Here is a 20,751-nt window from a genome sequence, read left to right as displayed (position 1 = left end):
AAATAAATAAATAAATAAATAAATAACAAACAAACCAAAAAACTAACAAAAGTACCACTCTAACTAAGCAAGCTATCCCTCCACTTAACTCTCCTCAGGCATTCAGGCCCAGGCGGTAAGATCAGACTGTAAGCTGGTCTGTCATGAGTGGGGACATGGGACAGGGAAGAGGACAGGGAGGATGGGAAAGTGTAACTGTGGCCTCATGTGATCCTAAAATATCACTAAGCCCCCTTGGAGTTTACAAGAGTAGGAAAGGTCCCAGTGAATCGTGAATACCGGAAAAGATCAAATAAGCCCATTCTACTGGAAAATAGAAAAAAATGAGCCAGAACCAAAAGATAACTGGGCTCTCCTTCAACATTGTTGTGGAGCATGGTTTGGCAAGACCAACCTCACTCTCAGGACATGTAGCTTTGTGTGACTTACTCTTCACTACTGATTAGGGCCCAGACCCTGTGAAGTTCCATATGAGAAAACTGAGAACCTGCAAATGAATGACTTCTGTAGAGACAAAGAGATATTCCCAAGGTTGTGGCTGATGGCCATTAACCAATCTGTAGTTACCTTAGTGCCCTTACTCTAACATTCCATACAGGTGGGAATGTCTCCTGTTGCCTCCCCAGATCCCACTGCCATCCAGCTGTTTCCCTCATTTATGAGTTAAATAATCCTTGATACCTACTCACTATACATTTGCAGGAGAATTAGGTGTGAACTTTTTAAAAACTGTAATTTGACCATTAATATGAAAAACTCTGTTTTTCCCTCTGGCCTTTCTCCCTCTAGGTAGCAATGGATACATCCTATTTTCCTGAATAACAGCACAAAATTATCATGTGGAACAAGGAGGGGGACACAAAGAATCATTTCAAATGAACAAATAATTTCATTTGAGAAAAAATCTTAAATTACATTCCTCTCTTTAAAATGAATAACCAATAAGCCAGTGATCAGTAAAATCACCTCCCTGTATATAAAAACATTTTTATTCATACAAACTTTACTTCAACAGTAAATGCACTTTCTTGCTCTCTTGAGATCAAAGTATTTTACCACACAATTAATTCTCATACGGTTTTCCCACAATATACCCTAATGAGATGTGGCGAAAAAACTGCAGAGAGAAGAAAGTTCACAGTTTACATTTAAGATTTTAGTTATTTTATTCTCCAAGTCCTAGGCAATTTACATGCATCCATGAATGAATGTATCTACATGCGGGCACACATACATACATTCTTTGCTTTTATTGTAACTTTCTCATTAAGAGTCCCTAAAGAAAACCCCTTTTCGTTAAAGACCAGAGGCCAGCATATATACAACTGTTGTGTCGAGATGTTCACCAGACTGTCCTTGATAGCAATTAAAGCTTCCAGGCTTTAAATCCGTGCAGTCCAACAGAAATGGAACACAAGCCACAAACAAGAGGCACCAATAAATTTTAAATTTTCCAGTAGGCACGTTAAGAAAGTAAAAGCAAAAGGTGAAATTAATAATACATTATATTATGTAATCAACATAAAAATTATTAATGAGATATTATACCTTCTTTTTTTACTAACTCCTTGAAATCCAGTGTGTACTTTATATCTACAGCACATTTCATTTGGGACTAGCCACATTTCAAGAGACAGAGAGAATGCCCAATCTTCTCCAAGCTCCTGACCACCCTCTGTGTGCATGGCCCACAATCCCCCAAGCCCTGCCCACTCACGGTTAAGAGTTGGCTACACAGCTAGGTCTGTAAAGGTGTCCCCTGCACCACAAATATCACGCAGACACACTCACAAGACCCCTGCCCTAGGATGCCTATGGGCCAGTGGCCAGGTATTACAGGCTGGTGTCTAGGTCCTATAGGAAAGTTCTGTCCTGCCTCTGGCTGGGTTGGATGCCAGGTTCCTAAGGACCAGCAGGTCACAGGGAGGGCCAAGGGAAGGAGCTCTAAGAAGCTGTAGACCTTTGGTACTCTTCTCCTGGCTACAAAGGAGGCAGCATTAAGATATGCACATGCATGCACGCACACATTTGTGTTATCATGCATTTTAAGATTTCCTGTGGCAGGGCGCCTTGGTGGCATAGTTGGTTAAGTGTCCAACTCTTGGTTTCAGCTGGGGTCGTGATCTCAGGGTTGTGAGAACAAGCCCCGTGTTGGGCTCCACACTCAGCTCAGAATCTCTCTCTTCCTCTCCCTCTGCCCCTCCCCACAACATGTGTGTGTTATCTCTCTCTCTCTCTCTCTCTCTCAAATAAATAAATCTTAAAAAAAAAAAAAAAAAAGATTTTCTGTGGCAAAGTCTATCTGTCCAGAGAGAAAAGAATCAGCTCTAAGATCCACCCTCAGCAGTGGATCAGTCTCCAACAGGACTAACATATGATGCCTTGAGGAGGCCTTCTTGTGAACAGAGAGCCACCAGTTCACCTTGAAGGGAGCCATTACCCTTTCAGGCAACCAGGGCTCCGTTTTGAATCCGGGGGCCATTAGAGACACAGTACTGTTTGGCCTAAAGAGTTGGCATGTCCCCCAGACACTGACCACTACAGCTTGTATTTGGTAAGACCAGATGCATATACGAGAGAGCAAGAAGCAAGATTAGTCCCAGACATGGAATACTCACGAAATCATCTATTCCAATGCATTTCAAGGTGTTTTACTTAGACAACAACTGCGTATGATTTTGAACACTGAAGAGGTTGTTTAAACTGAAGAACCTGAGCTGAGACCAAGCAGGTCTCTGGTTTCCCATAATTAATCACCATGTGCTTTACCCAAGAAATCTCTTTCTGAACATAAACTGAAATCCTGATAATATCCAAGGGAGCCAAGAAGACTGGAATTATCAGGATTCTGCTTCTGTCTCATGAAGATACTAACTGCTTAAAGGAGATGAAGACTGGGTGAAAAATGGCAAACCACAGAAGAAAAACAAAAGTGAGGGAGTCCATCTAAGAGCAGGCACTTTCTTGGGCCTGGGCTCACACTGCTGTTTAGCCCCCTTGGGCACGCTGCTCTCTACAGGGCACACCTGATGGGTCCGATGGCAATGCTCAAAAATGCTTCACCTGAGGAATGCTGAAACATTCAATTAAAATATGTAAATGTACCACTAAAGCGATTAAAAAGAACTCGATTACAAAGGCAGTGCTTCCTTTCAGAAGCTTAAACACCAGGACAGGGCTAATTACAGAGCACTGAGTCACACTGCTTCCTTGGGTATAATTCACACAAAATGTTGTTCTGCCTACAAATGCACTCCACTTGATCTGCCTCAGAGAACAGAACTGAAAGGTCATTTTCTGTGTTATTTTTTCAAAAGATTAACTATTAATCTAGCTCCTTGGAGGCAACTTCCCACATCATTGTCAAAGCTTCAAGTCTCATTTTTTAAAGGTAGTGGATCCTCCACCAGTAAAGAAGTCCTAATATTCCTTTTCCTTTTCCAAAGTCAACCATGACACCCTGAACTGCCCAAACCCAAGAGCAATCCCGCCCACTTGACAAGTTACCTGTTTGGAAATCAAAGGAAGAAGATTCTAGTCCAGAAAACATCACCACAAGGAGATAATCTAAAGCAGTAGCGAAGAGATTTTATCTTTTAATTTTTTTCCACTTGCAATTGCAGTGGTGCTCTTCATGAAGAGACCTTTCCAGGTACTAAAGAAAAGCAATGCCCCCAAATAAACCTCTCTGCAGGAAGGCAAATCTACTCCTATGAACACAGGGTATGGCCAACATAGCTGATACTATAAGCACAATTGCCTTGGCCTTGCCACTGACAAAGGGAAAGAGTTCAGAACTCTCTGGCTGGTCAACAACTGTCAAAACTCTAGCATCAAACCACAACTGCTGATAACAGCTCACTTAACCTTTATCCTCTTTATCCAAATCTAAGACAAAAGAGAAAGCTGAAGAAAACTATGTGCGTTAAGCCAGGCCCCTTTCCCAGTACAGTCTTAGCTCCAGGTTTGATCAGTCATGGCTCCACCAGCACAGACAGTAAAGGAGAAAACAAGGTACACAAGAAGGATTCAAATGACTGTGCCTTCAGAAGGACACTGGCTCAAACACCAGCAAACACACTGAGAATACACAGGTCTACAAGAGCAAACTCTTCCATTTTAGAATATATTTAAGATTCCAATATTGCTTCTGTCCTTTGTCATTTTGTCTCTAACATATCCACACTCAATTCTTACCAGTTCTTTTAAAGTCTATAAAGGAGCCCAGTGTCACTGCCCTCTCCCAGAAGAGAAAATACACCTCTGGCAGATAAATGTCTCTACACAGGTGAAGGGAAGTGGGAGCTCATCAAGTCCCCTTGTCTTTGATTTAGTCATTCTCACACAAAGCAGATCTCCTAACTCATGGCAACTACCATGACCGAACTAAATCACTTCCATCCTCCTCCTCCTTTCTACTAAGACATCTGTGTTTGAGCTCATTATCATGTTATGAAAGTACTCTGATTCTTCAGCATCTTTTGGGAAGATATTGGCACTCTCACCCTCCACTATAACCTATCACTGTCCTGACTCCTTCTCGTGTGTATCCCCCAGTGAAGCAGCACTTGCAAAATAAATGTATTATTTCCAGTGAATGTTAATTTCCTCCACTATCACTAATTAGTTACTGGCAGTAACAAACTGCACTCCTCCTAGTCTTCAAATTCCTTAAAACATCACCAGTACTATCTAGACCAGCTCTGTCAAAGAGAATTATCCGTGATGATGGGAATGTTCTATCTCTGTACTGTCTAATGCAATAGCCACAAGAGGCTGTTGAGCACTAGAAATGTGGTTAATGCAACTCAATTAAATTTTTTATTTTAGTTCATTCTAAATAGCCACTTGTGGCTAGTAACACTGCACTGGACAGTGTCTAGACAATCTTTCTTACCAATTCTCTGGGATGGAAACATTAACTTACGCAAGTCTCTCCCGTTGGCAGAGTGGACAAGCAAAACAGAAACTGACATATATGAGACATGCTTCCTGACATCCTTCAACCTGCCCTACACTCTCCTTGATGCTCTTGCTCTGTGGTAGCATTTCTCAGCCTCAGCACTACTATATTTGGAGCCAGATAATTCTTTGTTGTGAGGGCTGTCCTGTGGATCCTGGGTTGTTTGGTAGCATCCCTGGCCTCCACTCGCTGGAAGCAACTAGCCCACCCCCTTCCCCAGCTGTGACAGCCAAAAATGTTTCCCGACAATGCCCAATGTCTTTGGGGTACAAAACAACTAAGAACCATTGCAGCAGAAATAACTTTAAAAAACAACAACATTGTTCTTAGAATTCCTGTAAGTCTCCATTTATTTTCTAAGACTAGGCTACTGTCCCACACTTGCCCTTGATTAGGTGCCCTTTATCACCCCTTCCACATTCCCCTTCAAAACCTGAGGCAATGAGAGAGCACCTGCACTGTTTTTCTGAGGTTTCTGCCCACACATCTGCACACAGGCTGAGCACCCAGCTATCCTCCTGTTTAGGGAAGAGGCCAATAAGACCAATCTGACCTACCTGTGAAACTAACTATTCACCAACTACCTCTATTAATCTACTTCAGTCAGCATTCTTAAGCATGGACACACAAAACAGCCAGATATTTGAGGGAGCATCCATTCCTCAAAAGATAAGAAGAAAGTAAAATAAACAGAACAACTGGCTCCAAGCAAACAGATATAATTCAGCAAACAGAAACGAATATTTTAAATTTCCAATTTGAATCCTTCCAATTGAACGATTCAGTCGCCAAGGAAATCATCTTCAGAGAGGATCAGGAAGACATAATATCCCTAGAAACAAAACAAGCAAACAAAACAAAACAAAAAAACCTGGCTGCTATGAAAAAGCAGCCATTAGAACAATAAAAAAAAGTTCCTGGATACTTGACATATGACTGCCAAATTAAAAATTCAGGGGTGCCTGGCTGGCTCAGTCAGAAGAGCGTGCAACTCCTGATCTCAGGGTCATGAGTTAAAGTAGGGTGTAGAGATTACTAGAAAAATAAATAAATAAACTTTAAAAATAAATAAATACAAATAAAAATTCAGTAGAAGGACTGGAAGATAAAGTTCAATAACTGTCCCAGGGAGAAAAAAAGAAATAGAAGACACAGAAAATACTGAGAAAATTTAAGACAGCAGGCCAATCTAGGAAGACAACTGATTTCCAGGGTTTCCAGAGAAAGAAAGTAGAAAAGTAAATGGAGAGGATAAAACAGTAACAGTGATGATAATACCAATAAGAAGAACAAGGAGGAGGAGAAGGAAGAAACAACTTCCCCAAGCTAAAGAAAGGCAAGAATATTCATATTTAAACAGGATGAAAACTGAACAATCTTCATAAAATTTCAGGACACCAAAGAACAAAAACAGGATCCCAGAAAGAAAAAAAAAAAGAAAGAAAGAAAGAAAGAAAGAAAAGAAAAGGCTACCAACCAACCAAGCAAGGATAACGTGGTGGTCACTACCAGAGGCAGAATCATATGCTTCAGAATTCTGAAGAAAACGATTTTGAACCTAGAATCCTATATCCATCCAAACAAACAATCAAGTGTAAGGAACGACAGAGACCTTTCAGATTTCTTTTTTTTTTATAATAATATTTTTTTATTATATTATGTTAGTCACCATACAGTACATCCCTAGTTTTTCATGTAAAGTTCCATGATTCATTACTTGTGTATAACACCCAGTGCACCGTGCAATACGTGCCCTCCTTACTACCCATCACCAGACTATCCCATTCCCGCCCCCCTCCCCTCTGAAACCCTCAGTTTGTTTCCCAGAGTCCACAGTCTGTCACGGGTAAAAAAAAAAAAAAAAAGACCTTTCAGATTTCTAAAAAAAAAAAAAAAAGTCAGGAAGTTCACTTTCCAAACATTCTTCCTAGAAAAAATTACTTGAAGATGGACTTCAGCACAAACAAAAAAGTAACTCAAGAATAGTAAAGAAGGGAGGGGGGGACCCAGGGTGCAGGGACGGGGGTCTGGGACTCACTGGGCAGCAGGGGGCCCAGGGGGCCCAAGGGCCACTCGGGCTGGGGCCTGGTCATGGTGCTCAGGGAGGAAAATTGGTCCCACGGGATAGAAACTGAGGCTGACAGGGAGGAATGTGGCAAAGGTGTGAGCTGAAAAGGACATTAGTTTGCCAATTCTTTTTTAAAAATGTGTATAAACAATTCCCTTTCTTGTCTACTCCAGACGCGATTTTTCCTGCAACAGAAGCAGCGATAGTTTTGTGCTATGATCTCCATCCTTCATGACAGCCCCGCTCGGGGTACCCCACCTCAAGTACTGATACAGAGACATCTGAGGCTGTCCACTTCTGGTCACCAGTGCCAGCAGACCGCTGCAGCTGATCACCCTCCGGGACCTCCAGTGCTTACCCCAGTGTGGCTCCTCTGGTCTGCCTTGGACTCGGATCCTTATTCTACACCACTTGCTAAATCCACCAACTTCCCCAATTCATGCTGGACTCAACACTTGCCCAGGCTGGGAAGTGAGAAAAGGAATTTAAAGCAGGGAGGTAGCTAATGGCACCCAAAAGGAGGGTTCAAGTGCCAAGGAAATTAAAACTAAGGAAGGAGAATCTGTTACAGACAGGGAGGGAAGGAAGAGGGAGGGGGTGTAGGGTGCAGAGACTTAGAGGCTTTGGGATGGAAACCAAAACCTTTCTTCGAAAAGATTATCAGCCCTTCCCTTTGTCTTGGTTCAAGGGACCAATGAAGAGGCTCTCCTTTTACCACTTTTGTTTTACCTTTTAAAAAAGGACATACAAATAGATGCTTATCTAAAAACCCATGACATGGAAGTGAGTAAGAGGCTCCCTAAACGTTTATTATGTAACAGATTAAAGTGACTAGAGATAAATTTCTCCTATCAACAATAATAAGGTTACATAACAGGACCTTAAAATGGACCTCGGGCATTGCACTACATTAGCTCTATGCAAAATAAGAAACTCTAAATAATACTCTAAATCAACCAGAAATGAGTTCTGTTCCTATTCAGAATCACCAATTTACTTTCTGCATTTTATCTGATAGATGTACAAATCGGCAGTCAGAAAGACTTAACAAATTATTCTTTTAAAGCAGAAGCCAAAGCAAGCACATAGAACACCACTCTCTCAGTAAATATTTACTGAAAGCCAACCTACTACGTCTCAAGCACTGGGGCAAAGCAAATGCTATTTCCTAAGTGACCCGTGTGGTTTGATCCTGACTATGCCCCCGGATACTCCAAGGCCAGAGGGATTCCTTGAATGCATTCAGCTCACGCAGGGCAGTGGAACCAAAAGCCCTGGAGATGTGTCCCCTGATCTACTGCTCCAACCTGTCTGCAGATTGTACATGATAAAGGAAAGGTATAAAGTCTTTTTTTTTTTTAATGATTTTTTATTATATTATGTTAGTCACCATACAGTAGGAAAGGTATAAAGTCTTAAGGGCAAAAACTCAATTATTGAAAAGGCCTAAAAAGTTCAAAGAATACTGCCAGGGTCTAGCAAATGACATAATGAATTATTAGGAACTAACCTATTTAAAGAAGACCATTTGTAATGTTTTTAAAGACATTTGCTATATGCTCCCTTTACCAGGGTACCTGTTGGTACATCTCATTTATCAGGAATTCATCCAGCCAAGTTTGTTAGCGGACACATTCTGTCTCTGGCCCAGGGTGCCCACATGTAGAAAAGGCTGTGTTCTTGTACAAGGCACCAGGCGGGGGACGGAACCTCCACCAGCACTCCCCACAACAGCAACTCTGTGGGGCTCATAATCCCTGATGAGAAAACCCAGCACCCGTGAGTCATTTTGTAATGAATAAAAAAGCCAATCAACTTGTGCTTTACTGATGTACTGAACTTAGTTAGGAATGTTCCAGGAAACACTATAGGAAAACAGAAGTAGCTTTTTTACCTTATAACATTTGGCATTACTCTAGCGCCACCTCTCATTTGTACAGCGCTTTGTACGAGAAGTAATTTTACAGCCAGTCTCCACAAGATCTGTCCTGTGAAAGCCTCCTTCCTTCCTGGGTCCCTCTTTGCTCCAAGTCTCCTCTTCTCCAACAGCCTTCCCAGAGCCTCAATTCACATACCAGGCCCCTCCAACCCTGACTCCTACCCTCACCACTCTATTGAAACTGGGTCAAAAAAGGTCAGCACTGTGTATACAGGAAAATGTTTCTGGAGAAATACACAATGAGGAGAATTTTCCTTTTTTAAGTTTTGTACTGGTTTGACTTTTCTAACCAAGTGCATATTAACTTTTTTTTTTTTTTAATATATCAACAGATGGGCACCTGGGGAGGCTCAGTCAGTTAAGTATCCAACTCTTGATCTCAGCTCAGGTCTTGATCTCAGGGTCATGAATTTGAGCCCTGCATTGGGCTCCACACTGGGCATGTAGCCTACTTTACAAAAAAAAAAAATATATATGTGTGTGTGTGTGTGTGTGTGTGTGTGTACACATATATATGTTAGGGATGATCAAAAGACTCATTTTTAAAAGCATTTGTGTTTTAAAAAAATATGAAATATGCTTTTCAAAAATAAAGGAAGTGACTCTACAGTAGAGAAACCTAGAAGATACCACCTTGACCAAGTGACTGATCAGAGTCAACATCACCAGTAATAAGATACACGGACCCCTCCTGACCCCCCAGTGTCCCTTGATGTGATACACAAAAAGGACCCATCAATTCTGTGGTGTTCCTGCCAAAACACATAAGCTGAATCATGACAAAATACCAAATAAGCCTTGAATTGAGGGACATTCACACAATAACGGGCCCATGCTCTTCAGAAGTGTTCAGATCGTGAAAGGCAAGGACTGAGGAACTATCCCAGATCAGAGGAGATGAAGGAAACACAATCCCTGAGTACAGTGTGGGATCCTGCAGTGGCTCCTGGACCAGAATAAGGACATAAGAGGGACAACGAGCAACCAATGAAGGTCGGTAGATTAGTTAATGGTATTAGGTAACTTGATGGTTTTGATCACTACTACAGAGAAGTGAGATGTTAACATTTGGGGAGGCTGGACAAAGGGTATATCAGAAATTGTTCTATTTGTTCAACTTTCAGCCTGAAATTATTCAAATATAAAGTCGTCTCACAATATGCTATGCATATATGAAATCATTATGTTCTACACCTTAAGTTGCTACGTGTTATATGCAAACTATATCTCAATAAAGCTGATGGAGGGGAGAAGGGCTGGAATGATGACATGAGCCTTCAGTAACAAATCAGGCCTCCGATCTTGGTAATCCACGTATGGCAGGTTGTTCACCCAGATCACCCTCCCATCCAACCTGAGACAATGCCTTTTGCTCTGTCACCCAAAATTGTTTCAACTTATTAGAAATTCACTCAAAAGAGAGGCACCTGGGAGGCTCAGCCAGTTAAGCTTCTGACTCTTGATTTCGTCTCAGGTCATGATCTCAGGGTTGTGAGGTCGAGCCCTGTACTGGGATTCACACTGGGCATGGAGCCTGCTTAAGATTCTCTCTCTCCCTTGGCAAGGATGTGGAGAAAGGGAAACCCTCTTGCACTGTTGGTGGGAACGCAAATTGGTGCAGCCACTCTGGAAAACAACATGGAGCTTCCTCAAAAAGTTAAAAATAGAACTACCCTACAATCTAGCAATTACACTGCTAGGTATTTACCTAAAGAATACAAAAATACAGATTTAAAGGGATACATGCACCCGATGTTTACGGCAGCATTATCAACAATAGCCCAACTATGGAGAGAGCCCAAATGCCCACTGACTGATGAATGGATAAAGAAGATGTGGTATGTATATGTGTGTGTGTGTATAATGGAATATTACTCAGCCATCAAAAAAAATGAAATCTTGCCATTTGCAATGATGTGGATGGAGCTAGAGTGTATCAGGCTAAGTGAAATAAGTCAATCAGAGAAAGACAAATACCATATGACCTCACTCATATGTGGAATTTGAGAAAGAAACCAGAGGAACATATGAGAAGGAGGGAAAGAAAAAAGAGAGATGGAAACAAGCCATAGCGGGCTCTTAACAATAGAGAACAAACTGAGGGTTGATGGAGGGAGGTGAGTAGGGGAGGGGCTAGATGGGTGATGGGTATTACAGAGGGAACTTATGATGAACACTGGGCATTGTACTTAAGTGATGAATCACTTATTCTACTCCAGAAATCAATATTGCACTGTAGGTTAACAATAAATAAATAAATAAATAAATAAATAAATAAATAAATAAAGTTTAAAAAGATTATCTCTCCCTCTCCCTCTGCCCCCCCCCGCCCTCTCCCCCTCTCTCTTCCTCTTTTTTTTTTTTTTTAAGATTTTATTTATTTATTTGACAGAGACAGAGACAGCCAGCGAGAGAGGGAACACAAGCAGGGGGAGTGGGAGAGGAAGAAGCAGGCTCATAGCGGAGGAGCCTGATGTGGGGCTCGATCCCAGATCGCCGGGATCACGCCCTGAGCCGAAGGCAGACGCTTAACCGCTGTGCCACCCAGGCGCCCCTCTCTTCCTCTTTTTAAAAAAAAAAGACAAATTTATTCAAAAGAGTCTGAATCAAAATGAGAGGCCACCACCATATATGTCTCTCAGTCAACTTCTTCCTGAGGCTTCTAGGAACCAGAAAAAAGAGTGTCATGCATATTTGGTATTAAACTGTATTTTCTCAATTGGAGCTTGGGAAGATGGCAGAGTAGGAGGACCGTGAGCTCACCCTGTCCCACATTTACAACTATATATCATCTACATCTAAGTCAGTAAACCAAAAAGTGACCAAAGACTGGCAGAACAAACTCCACAACTAAATACAGAGAAGAAGCTGCATCTAAAAGGTCAGGAAAGTCAGAAAGGCAGGAGGAGTCTCTCCGGAGGCCCAGAGAGGGCAGAGAAACTGGCCCTGGACACCAGGGAGCTCACACAGGGAAAACTAATTCCGATAACATTTGGCTTTAAAAACCAGAGGGGCCGGGGCGCCTGGGTGGCACAGCAGTTGAGCGTCTGCCTTCGGCTCAGGGCGTGATCCGGGAGTTCTGGGATCGAGCCCCAATCAGGCTCCTCCGCTATGAGCCTGCTTCTTCCTCTCCCACTCCCCCTGCTTGTGTTCCCTCTCTCACTGGCTGTCTCTATCTCTGTCAAATAAATAAATAAAATCTTTAAAAAAATAAAAAATAAAAAAATAAAAAATAAAAACCAGAGGGGCTGGCGCACCTGGGTGGCTCAGCCGTTAAGTGTCGGCCTTTGGCTCAGGTCATGATCCCAGGGTCCTGGGATCGAGCCCCGCATTGGGCTCCCTGCTTGGCGGGAAGCCTGCTTCTCCCTCTCACACTCCCCTTGCTTGTGTTCCCTCTCTCGCTGTCTCTCTCTGTCAAATAAATAAATAAAATCTTAAAAAAATAATAAAAATAAAAATAAATTTAAAAAATAATAAAAACCAGAGGGGCTGATGGGATGCCTGGGTGGCTCAGTCAGCCAAGCATCTGCGTTCAGCTCCGGTCATGATCCCAGAGTCCTGGGACTGAGTCCCGCATCGGGTTCCTTTCTTGGCAGGGAACCTGCTTCTCCCTCTGCCTCTGCCTGCCGCTCCCCCTGCTTGTGCTTTCTTTCTCTCTCTCTCTCTCTGACAAATAAATGAAATCTTAAAAAAAAACAACAACAGAGCAGCTGAATTCCATGAGTTTGTAAAACTACTGGGACTTGGAGCCTGAGGCTGAGGGAGGAGAGTGATAGCTGGGTTGCCACCCTTAAAGAAACAGCAGCCGACGTGGAGAAGCCACATAAAAACAGCAGGTTATGGGGTGCCCGGGTTGCTCAGTCAGTTAAGCATCCAACTTTTGATTTTGGCTCAGGTCATGATCCCAGGGTTGTGAGAGCTAGCCCCGCATCGGGCTCCACATTGGGCATGGAACCTGCTTAAGTTTGGAACCATAAAAGACTCTGAATATCCAAAGCGATCTTGAAAAAGAAAAACAAAGCTGAAGGCATCACAATTCCAGACTTCAAGTTATATTACAAAGCTGTAGTAATCAAAACAGTATGATACTGGCACAAAAACAGACACAGAGATCAACAGAACAGAACAGAAAATCAGAAACAAACCCACAACTGTATGGTCAATTAATCTTTGACAACGCAGGAAAAAATATCCAATGGGAGAAGGACAATCTCCTCAACAAATGGTATTGGGAAAATTGGACAGCAACATGCAAAAGGAAGAAACTGGACCACTTTCTTATATCATACATAAAAACAAATTCAAATGCATTAAAGACTTAAATGTGAGACCTAAAACCACAAAAATTCCAGAAGAGAACACAGGCAGTAACCTCTTTGACACCAGCCATAGCAACTTTTTTCTAGATATGCCTCCTAAGGCAAGGGAAACAAAAGCAAAAATTAACTATTGAAACTATATCAAATTCATGAAGGAAACAATCAAAAAACTAGAAGGCAACCTAGAGAATGGGAGAAGATATTTGCAAATGACATATCCAAAATATATAAAGAATTCATACAACTCAACACCAAAAAACAATCCAATTTTAAAAATGGGCAGAAGACATGAATAGACAAATGTGAGATGGCCAACAGACACATGAAAAGATGCTCACCATCACTTACCATTGGGAAAATGCAAATCAAAACTAAAATGAGACCACATCACACCTGTCAGAACAGCTAAAATCAAAAACACAGGAAACAACAGGTGTTGGCGAGAATGTGGAGAAAGAGAAACCCTCATGCACTGTTGGTGGGAACGTAAACTGGTGTAACCACTGTAGAAAACAGCACAGAGGTTCCTCAAAAACTACCCTGTGATCCAGCAATTGCACTACTGAGTATTTACCCTAAGAATACAAAAACCCTAATCCAAAGGGATACATGCACCCTGATGTTTACAGAAGCATTATTTACAATAGCCAAGACATGGAAGCAGCCCAAGTGTCCATCGATTGATGAACAGATAAGGAAGATGTGAGATATACAGATATATAGTGGAATATTATTCAGCCATTAAAAAGAATGAAATCCTGCCATTTACAACGACATGGATGGATCCAGAGAGTACAATGCTAAGCAAAATAAATTAGTCAGAGAAAGACAAATACCAATGATTTCACTCACATGTGGAATTTAAGAAATAAAACAAATAAGCAAAGGGAACAAAAGAGAGAAGGAGACAAACAAAGAAACAGACTCTCAATTATAAAGAACAAGCTGATGGTTACCACAGGGGAAGTTGGTGGGGGGATGAGGGAAATAGATGATGAGGATTAAGGAGTGTACTTGTTGTGGTGAGCACTAGATGATGCGTGGAACTGTTGAGTTGCTGTATTATACACCTGTAACTCATATAACACTGTATGCTAATTAACTGGAAGTAAAGTAAGAACTTAAAAATAAACAATATTTTTTCTAGTTTTTAATTTTTTTAGGGAAAAGCAATAAAAAAGTATAGTTCACCTAAGAGTACAGTAACTTTTGCAGACTGCTGAAACGTGTTATTCACTCCCATAAATTTCCTCACTAATTAATGCATATTTCAATTACCCCTACAAGAGCCCCAAATCTAAGGTGGGCACCTGGAGTCGGCATGACCTGAAGGGGCAGGGGGAGACCAAACAAAACCTGAGGAGAAACACATGGAAACCGTAGGTGTCATCTTTCCTCATCTTGACAAGCCCCTGTCATCCCCACTTTCACTCAAAATGAGACTGCCCTAGACAAGTGACCTGACTTGCTCAAAGGCATGCAGTTCTGACCAGCGGGAAAATGCACTGGGGCCAGAAGTACTGCCCACATTTCTGGAGAACTCTAAGAAAGATTCATGAGTGGAGATGTGCTCTTTACATGGAGCACAATGGAGCCTGGGTATAAATATCAAAACAACATCCATAAAAACATGGTGAGAACAGGAGTCTGCAAAGTGTCCCACTTCCAATAGGGATTTCACTAGGGAGTGTCCTCACTGGGCTGTGCAGTCATTTCTCACAAACAGTCGGGGGCCCTTCTATCTGACCGCACTGCTCCTGTTCTGAGAAAAGGCCTCCCTTCCTCCTGCCTCGCTGAAGTTGCTTTTTAAGCTTCTAAACCATTTTTATGGTAGAAAAGGCTGGAGTAATAATAGCTTCAATTTATTTAATGCTGAGTACTGAGCACTAGGTTTTACAAATATCTTTTTTTCTTTTAACCTTCACCACTGCTCCATAAGACAAGTGCTAAAAACCCCACTATTTAAATGGAAGAAAATGAGACTCAGAGAGGGTAAGGGACTAACAACAAGGCACGCATGGGGCTGGATTTCTTTGTGCTAATCATTCTCCTCTAGGGTAAAAACACTGCTTAGTTATCTTTCTTCCCTGCTGAGGAGAGAGAGGGACACTCTCCCCAGCAAAATCCCTGTGTCCCCAGGGAGCAGTGGGCACAGAGGTACTAACATTTATTACCTGGTGCTTAATGCGCCTTGCTCCTCACCAAGACAGTGATCCACAGGCACCAGACTTTGCCTTTCCTGTTCCTCACAGTGTCTCTGGGCTCAGAACAGGGCTTGACAAGGATAAGATACTCAGCACTACCTGTTGACTGGATAAATAAAATCCATTCCAAAAAATGGCTACCACAGCACTATGCAATAGAAATTTCTCTGTGATGGAAATGTCCTACATCTGAGCTGTCTGGTAGCCACTCGACACATGTGGCTACTGAGTGCTTGAAATGTGGCTAGTGGACTAAAGAGGATTTTTTTATTTTTTTTTATTTTCATGACTTTCAATTTCCATGGCTACATGAGGCTGGTGACTATGTTGGTGGACACAGGTCTAGCCTCTCCTGATTTCTAATACAACACCAACATTTGCTGGCGATGCTTCTCGTCTCTGCTCCAAGCTTCACTCCTGCTCAACTCCGCATCTGTGTGAACACCACACTGACACTGCATCCATGGTGGGTGTTAAGGCTGCTACTTTCAAGGTGCTTAGTGAAGGAACAACAGGAGAAACTAAATGAATCAAATAAGCATGACTCATGCTGAAGACACAATTTTGGGATTACAACAAAAGCTGGTGGGAAACGACGTTATTCACTGATCACTTTCTCTTCATTGATCTCAGTGAGTCATGAGAACAAATGTCACCTCCCTTCCTGTCACCAACCACCACAAGAAAGAGTAAGAAAAGGTCAAGAAGAAAGCAAACAACAATTTTGTTACCAAATATACCAGTTGTGAAGAAATTTGAGTCACGGTTACTCAGGTGCCAATTAAAAGCAGAAAAGATGAATCAATATCCATGTCATGTTTCCAGAAAATGCTCAAATGTACAAGTAGCCTATATCAAATCAAAAGAATTCAAGGTATGGGATATTTCAAGAAGGAAGAGTATTGGTTAATTCACATACAGCTCTATCCTGTGTGGTAATCAGGGGTGATTTTATAAAAGTAAACATAACTTCCAGGCCTATGGTGTCACCTGCCAAGAGCCCAGGCTCGGAGCCACGCTGCTCCCTTCCAGGCATGTTGGCAGGGCTCCTCCTGACTCCAACCTGACTGACCCTGCCTCCAGCACTTTGAGCTAATGACCTCAGAGAGGACCAGATCTTGGCTAGCTGAGCATCGCACTCTCCCCTACACGATCCTATCCACCAGTGGGGCAATGTTCTAGCCCTGGTGAAACCAGCTGACTTTGTGATAAAGGCAGAGGAGATGACTTCTCTTCTTCTTCCACTAGCCCGCCGCAAATGCCCTGACTGAAAGGCACCCCCTCTGGGAAACGGACAAAGGAAGCAAAGATACGGAGAGCTTACAGCTGATAAAAATATCAACATCTGTACACCAAAGACTCTCCTTTAAGTCAGAGACCATTTCATTATCTCCATCACTGACAAAGCATCCAATCGGCAAACATCAAGCTCCTTGTCCTAGGGATCATGTTAATATTTCATTACACACGAAAGAGGGAAATCTCCATTCAGTTCTTGCACTGCAGAGTGTACACTACCTAAGAATAAACTATGGAAGAGAAGACAGTTTGGGTATGGCTCACACAACTTTGGTGTATACGGTAGATACGCAATAAAAGTACGCTCTTTTATACATCCATCACTGCACCTTAAGTGGCAAGCAAGGTGGTAATTGTTATATGGGCACAACCTCTTCTGTCTTCTGCCTCTATTCATGGCACTGACACCATGGCAATGGTGGGTGGATGGCAGCCTGCAAGCTGGCTTGATGTTTCACCAGGTGTAAGATTCTCCAAACAGCAGGGGCCAAGGTAGGATGGGAGTAATCAGTCCAGGTGCAGGCAACAGGTGGGACACTGCCTAGCCCTGCACTGTCCAATATGGTAACCAATGGCCACATGTGGCTATTTAAAGTTAATAAAACTAAAGTTCCACAATCACACTAGCCACACTCATAGTGCTCATCAATCACAAGTGGCTGATGGCTAACATACTGAACAATGCAAACACAGAATACCTCAAAACATCACAGAAAATTCTATTGGACAACGCTGGTCTAGATAGTTTTGAAACAATAATAAAAATGACTAAAAGTCATTCTGGTTTGTACTGTCAACATGCACTGGCAATTTTAAATAAAATTAGTGATAAAATACCCCTCTCTGGCCCCTTGACCTTCCCCATATGCCACTGTCCAAATAAATCTGCCTAGAGACTAAAATTTCAGCAGCATCCCTGCTCAAATGAATGTAAAAGTGAAGAGAAAAAAAAAGACTAATGTGTATTCCACTCCATTTCTCTGTCCCTAACAGAGCTTCCCTAAAGAAAGTCTACAGCTGCGTTTATGAAAATCTGGAGAGAAAAAAGTGGTAAAAGAATTTATAGGATCGCCTGGTTGGCTCAGTCAGTTAAGTGTCTGACTCTTGATTTCGGCTCAGGTCATGATCTCAGGGATGTGAGATCGAGCCCCACGTCAGGCTCCTTGCTCAAGGTGGAGCCTACTTAAGATTCTCTCTCTCCCTTTCCCTCTGCCCCTCCCAACCCCCCTCTCTCCCTCTCTCAAACAAATAAATAAATAAGAATTTATAATTACCAAAATGTGTACAACCCCTGAAAATTGCACGTAACATATATACAAAGGGGGCAAGGGGCAGATAACCCAAAGCAAACCATTTCTTCTATCAATATACCTAGTCGTGTAGGAGAGAAAAAGCCACTCAGACCTCAGGGCCCTCATTCCATGGCAGGATCCAGTTCTCAAATACAGGCCTAAAATAGAAGCCAACTTCTTTTTTCTGGACAAGTCTGGAACAAATGGGGCCATGGAGAGCTGTTCAGCTCTCTATTACGGGCCATGCATTAAACATTAATATGGCTAAGGTCTCTTTCCTAGCAGAATATTAAAAATGCACACAATGTTTCTAATTTCAATTCCCATAATGGTCTGTAATGCTTTCAAAGGGTTCTGAGTTTTTTATTTCTCATTCGGTCATCCCTCCTGGTCACTGCTGGCTCCAACTGCTACCATGTTCTATCTCCCTCCCCACCCCTCCATCAATGGTAAATGGGGCCAAGACTTCCAAGCTCTCCTACACAGTACTTTGCTGGCGTTTCCCCCAGGTACATGTGTTACCCAATTAAACACCACTTCCCTAAGAAGAACCTCTTTGCTCAGGTAATTTCTGGGAATGCGTCAAAGCTAAAATACCAAACACTAGAAAATAAAATGAGACCAGATGACAAAAATAACATTCAGCTATCTATTATAGTAAAGTAAATTGTTCCAGATAAGAAACCTTCCAGATGCTCAAAGGGGAAGTGTTTATGCTCCCAAAGTGTATTTAGCTAGGTCTAAAGACTATGACATATTTCCCTGCTATTATATAAGAATAACCCAGAGTTACCCTGTGGTCTTTTCTCAGGGCCTTTGCACATCCTGCCCCTGCTGCCTGGAATGCTCTTCCCATCCCACTTCTCCTCACTAATGCCCCTCTGTCTTTAGCTCAACTTTACTTCCCCAGAGAAGCTTTCCTGACACCCCAGATGAATATAGGTTCGCCAGATCTACACCCTCGATACCTTGTATTTATACTTCATGGCACTCATCACAGTTTATAATTACATATTTATCTACAGGATTATTTAGAGAATAATATAATTATTATATAGAGAATGCCTACCTCATGCCCCGCAAGTCTGAACAATCAGTGAGGAGTGGCGCTGTGTTAGTTCTGTTCATCATTACATCCCCAATGGCCAGTACCATGCATAGTATAGCAGATAATCAATAAATATTTAAAAGATGAACAAATGGATTAGTGAATGAATAAATATCTTTCAAGAATCAGGGAAATATCTTCTTGAACTAGGATGTAACTTTACTTTCAAACAGAAATGTGGGGAAAGCGACACCTTGAAACATGGAGAGACAGACACATCAAAAGAGATGGCTAAGGTCTGCTTCCCTGGAACAGAAGCCCCTGGAGCCATAAACTGGTAAGAACACTTAAATAGTAATGTTGGTGAACTGCTGAAGGCTGAATGTACACTAGTGTGGGGGAGAAACTCCAGGGTCCACAGTATCAGGGGGGTTCCCACATTTGTGTGCCTTAACACCAGGAATTGAATCAGAGTCTCACAGTGAACGATGCTTCCAGAACCAAGGCTTACTCTCCAGGAAAATTAGTTAATTAATTAAGAATTTGTAATTACCCTTTGCAAACCTTTGCCGATCCTTAGCTCCCACTCTAGCCCCTCCAGGTTCCCTGTCTAAGTGGGGGAAAAAAATAGTCAAAAGGTGAGGGCTTCAAGGAAACAGATCAGGAATGCTGCACACAAGAAAGGGAGCAAGGGAAAGAGAAAACCATCTCACAGCCCCAGACACAAGCTCCCTACAGGACGAAAATTTAATGGGAAGATTACAGAATGCTCCTCCCCTAATCTTTAACACCATACCAAAAGCGCTCCAGTGTAGGAACAGTGGTTTCTAGCTCAAAGAGCTAAAGACACAGACTTCCTCTGAGAGGGGTACTTAGAGAAGCCCAAAGTGACAAAGACAAAAATAAGGACAGTAGGGAAATTTGAAGCCTCTGGCATCTCTTGCTAGAACAACTGTTAAAGAAAGCCAACTCCAATCATACTAATGTAAATCCTCACATTAAAGATCTATTTACCTCAGCTCCTAAACCCTAACCAACATGTGTGGCTGTCAACAAAGGGTTAACTCCACAGGCCTGGGCTGCTCAAACCCAGCACATGCCCAAGAAATGCCCATTTTCCTGACTAGCCCTCGGTACCTCCTGGGAACTGAGCCCTCAAAATCTTCTGTATTGTAAGACTGTTTTTGTCTGCCCAAGGCCTCACATCAAACTGTAAGCCTGTCTGGATAGTTTATAATGAAAATGTCATTTGTGGGGACAGCTGCTTTCCCTCTGGGGGCATGGAGCTTCAGTACCTGAGGTCAGCCACAAAGGTTCTGGATGCCTACATAATTGACCTCCAGGAAAAAGCCTGGACACTGAGTAGGGCAACAACTCTGGCTGGCAGCACTTTGTACATATTGTCACACATGGCTGCTGGGGCAATGAGGTATTTGGGGGATGCTTGGAAGCTTGTACCTGGTTTTGTCCAGACTTCACCTCATGCAGTTTTTTCCCTTCCTGATTTAACTCTATACCTGTTCACTGTAATAAACCATAACCACGAGTGCAACCACCTCTCAGTCCTGTGAGTCCTTCTTGAAAATCAAGCCTGAGGGTGGACCTGAAGACCCAACACA

General features: G+C 42.3%; 1 protein-coding gene across 2 annotated transcripts in view; it reads right to left on the bottom strand.

Moving 5' to 3' along the window:
• The window catches only part of DTD1 (D-aminoacyl-tRNA deacylase 1), a 184,764-nt gene that overhangs the window by 66,503 nt on the left and 97,510 nt on the right, over positions 1–20,751 (bottom strand). The gene's annotated exons all lie outside the window — the stretch shown is intronic.

The sequence above is a fragment of the Ursus arctos genome, unplaced genomic scaffold (genome assembly GCF_023065955.2).
Source record: "Ursus arctos isolate Adak ecotype North America unplaced genomic scaffold, UrsArc2.0 scaffold_16, whole genome shotgun sequence".
Lineage (NCBI taxonomy): Eukaryota > Metazoa > Chordata > Mammalia > Carnivora > Ursidae > Ursus > Ursus arctos.
Note: the sequence above shows the minus strand (reverse complement) of the source record. Positions and strands in the feature narration are given on the sequence as shown.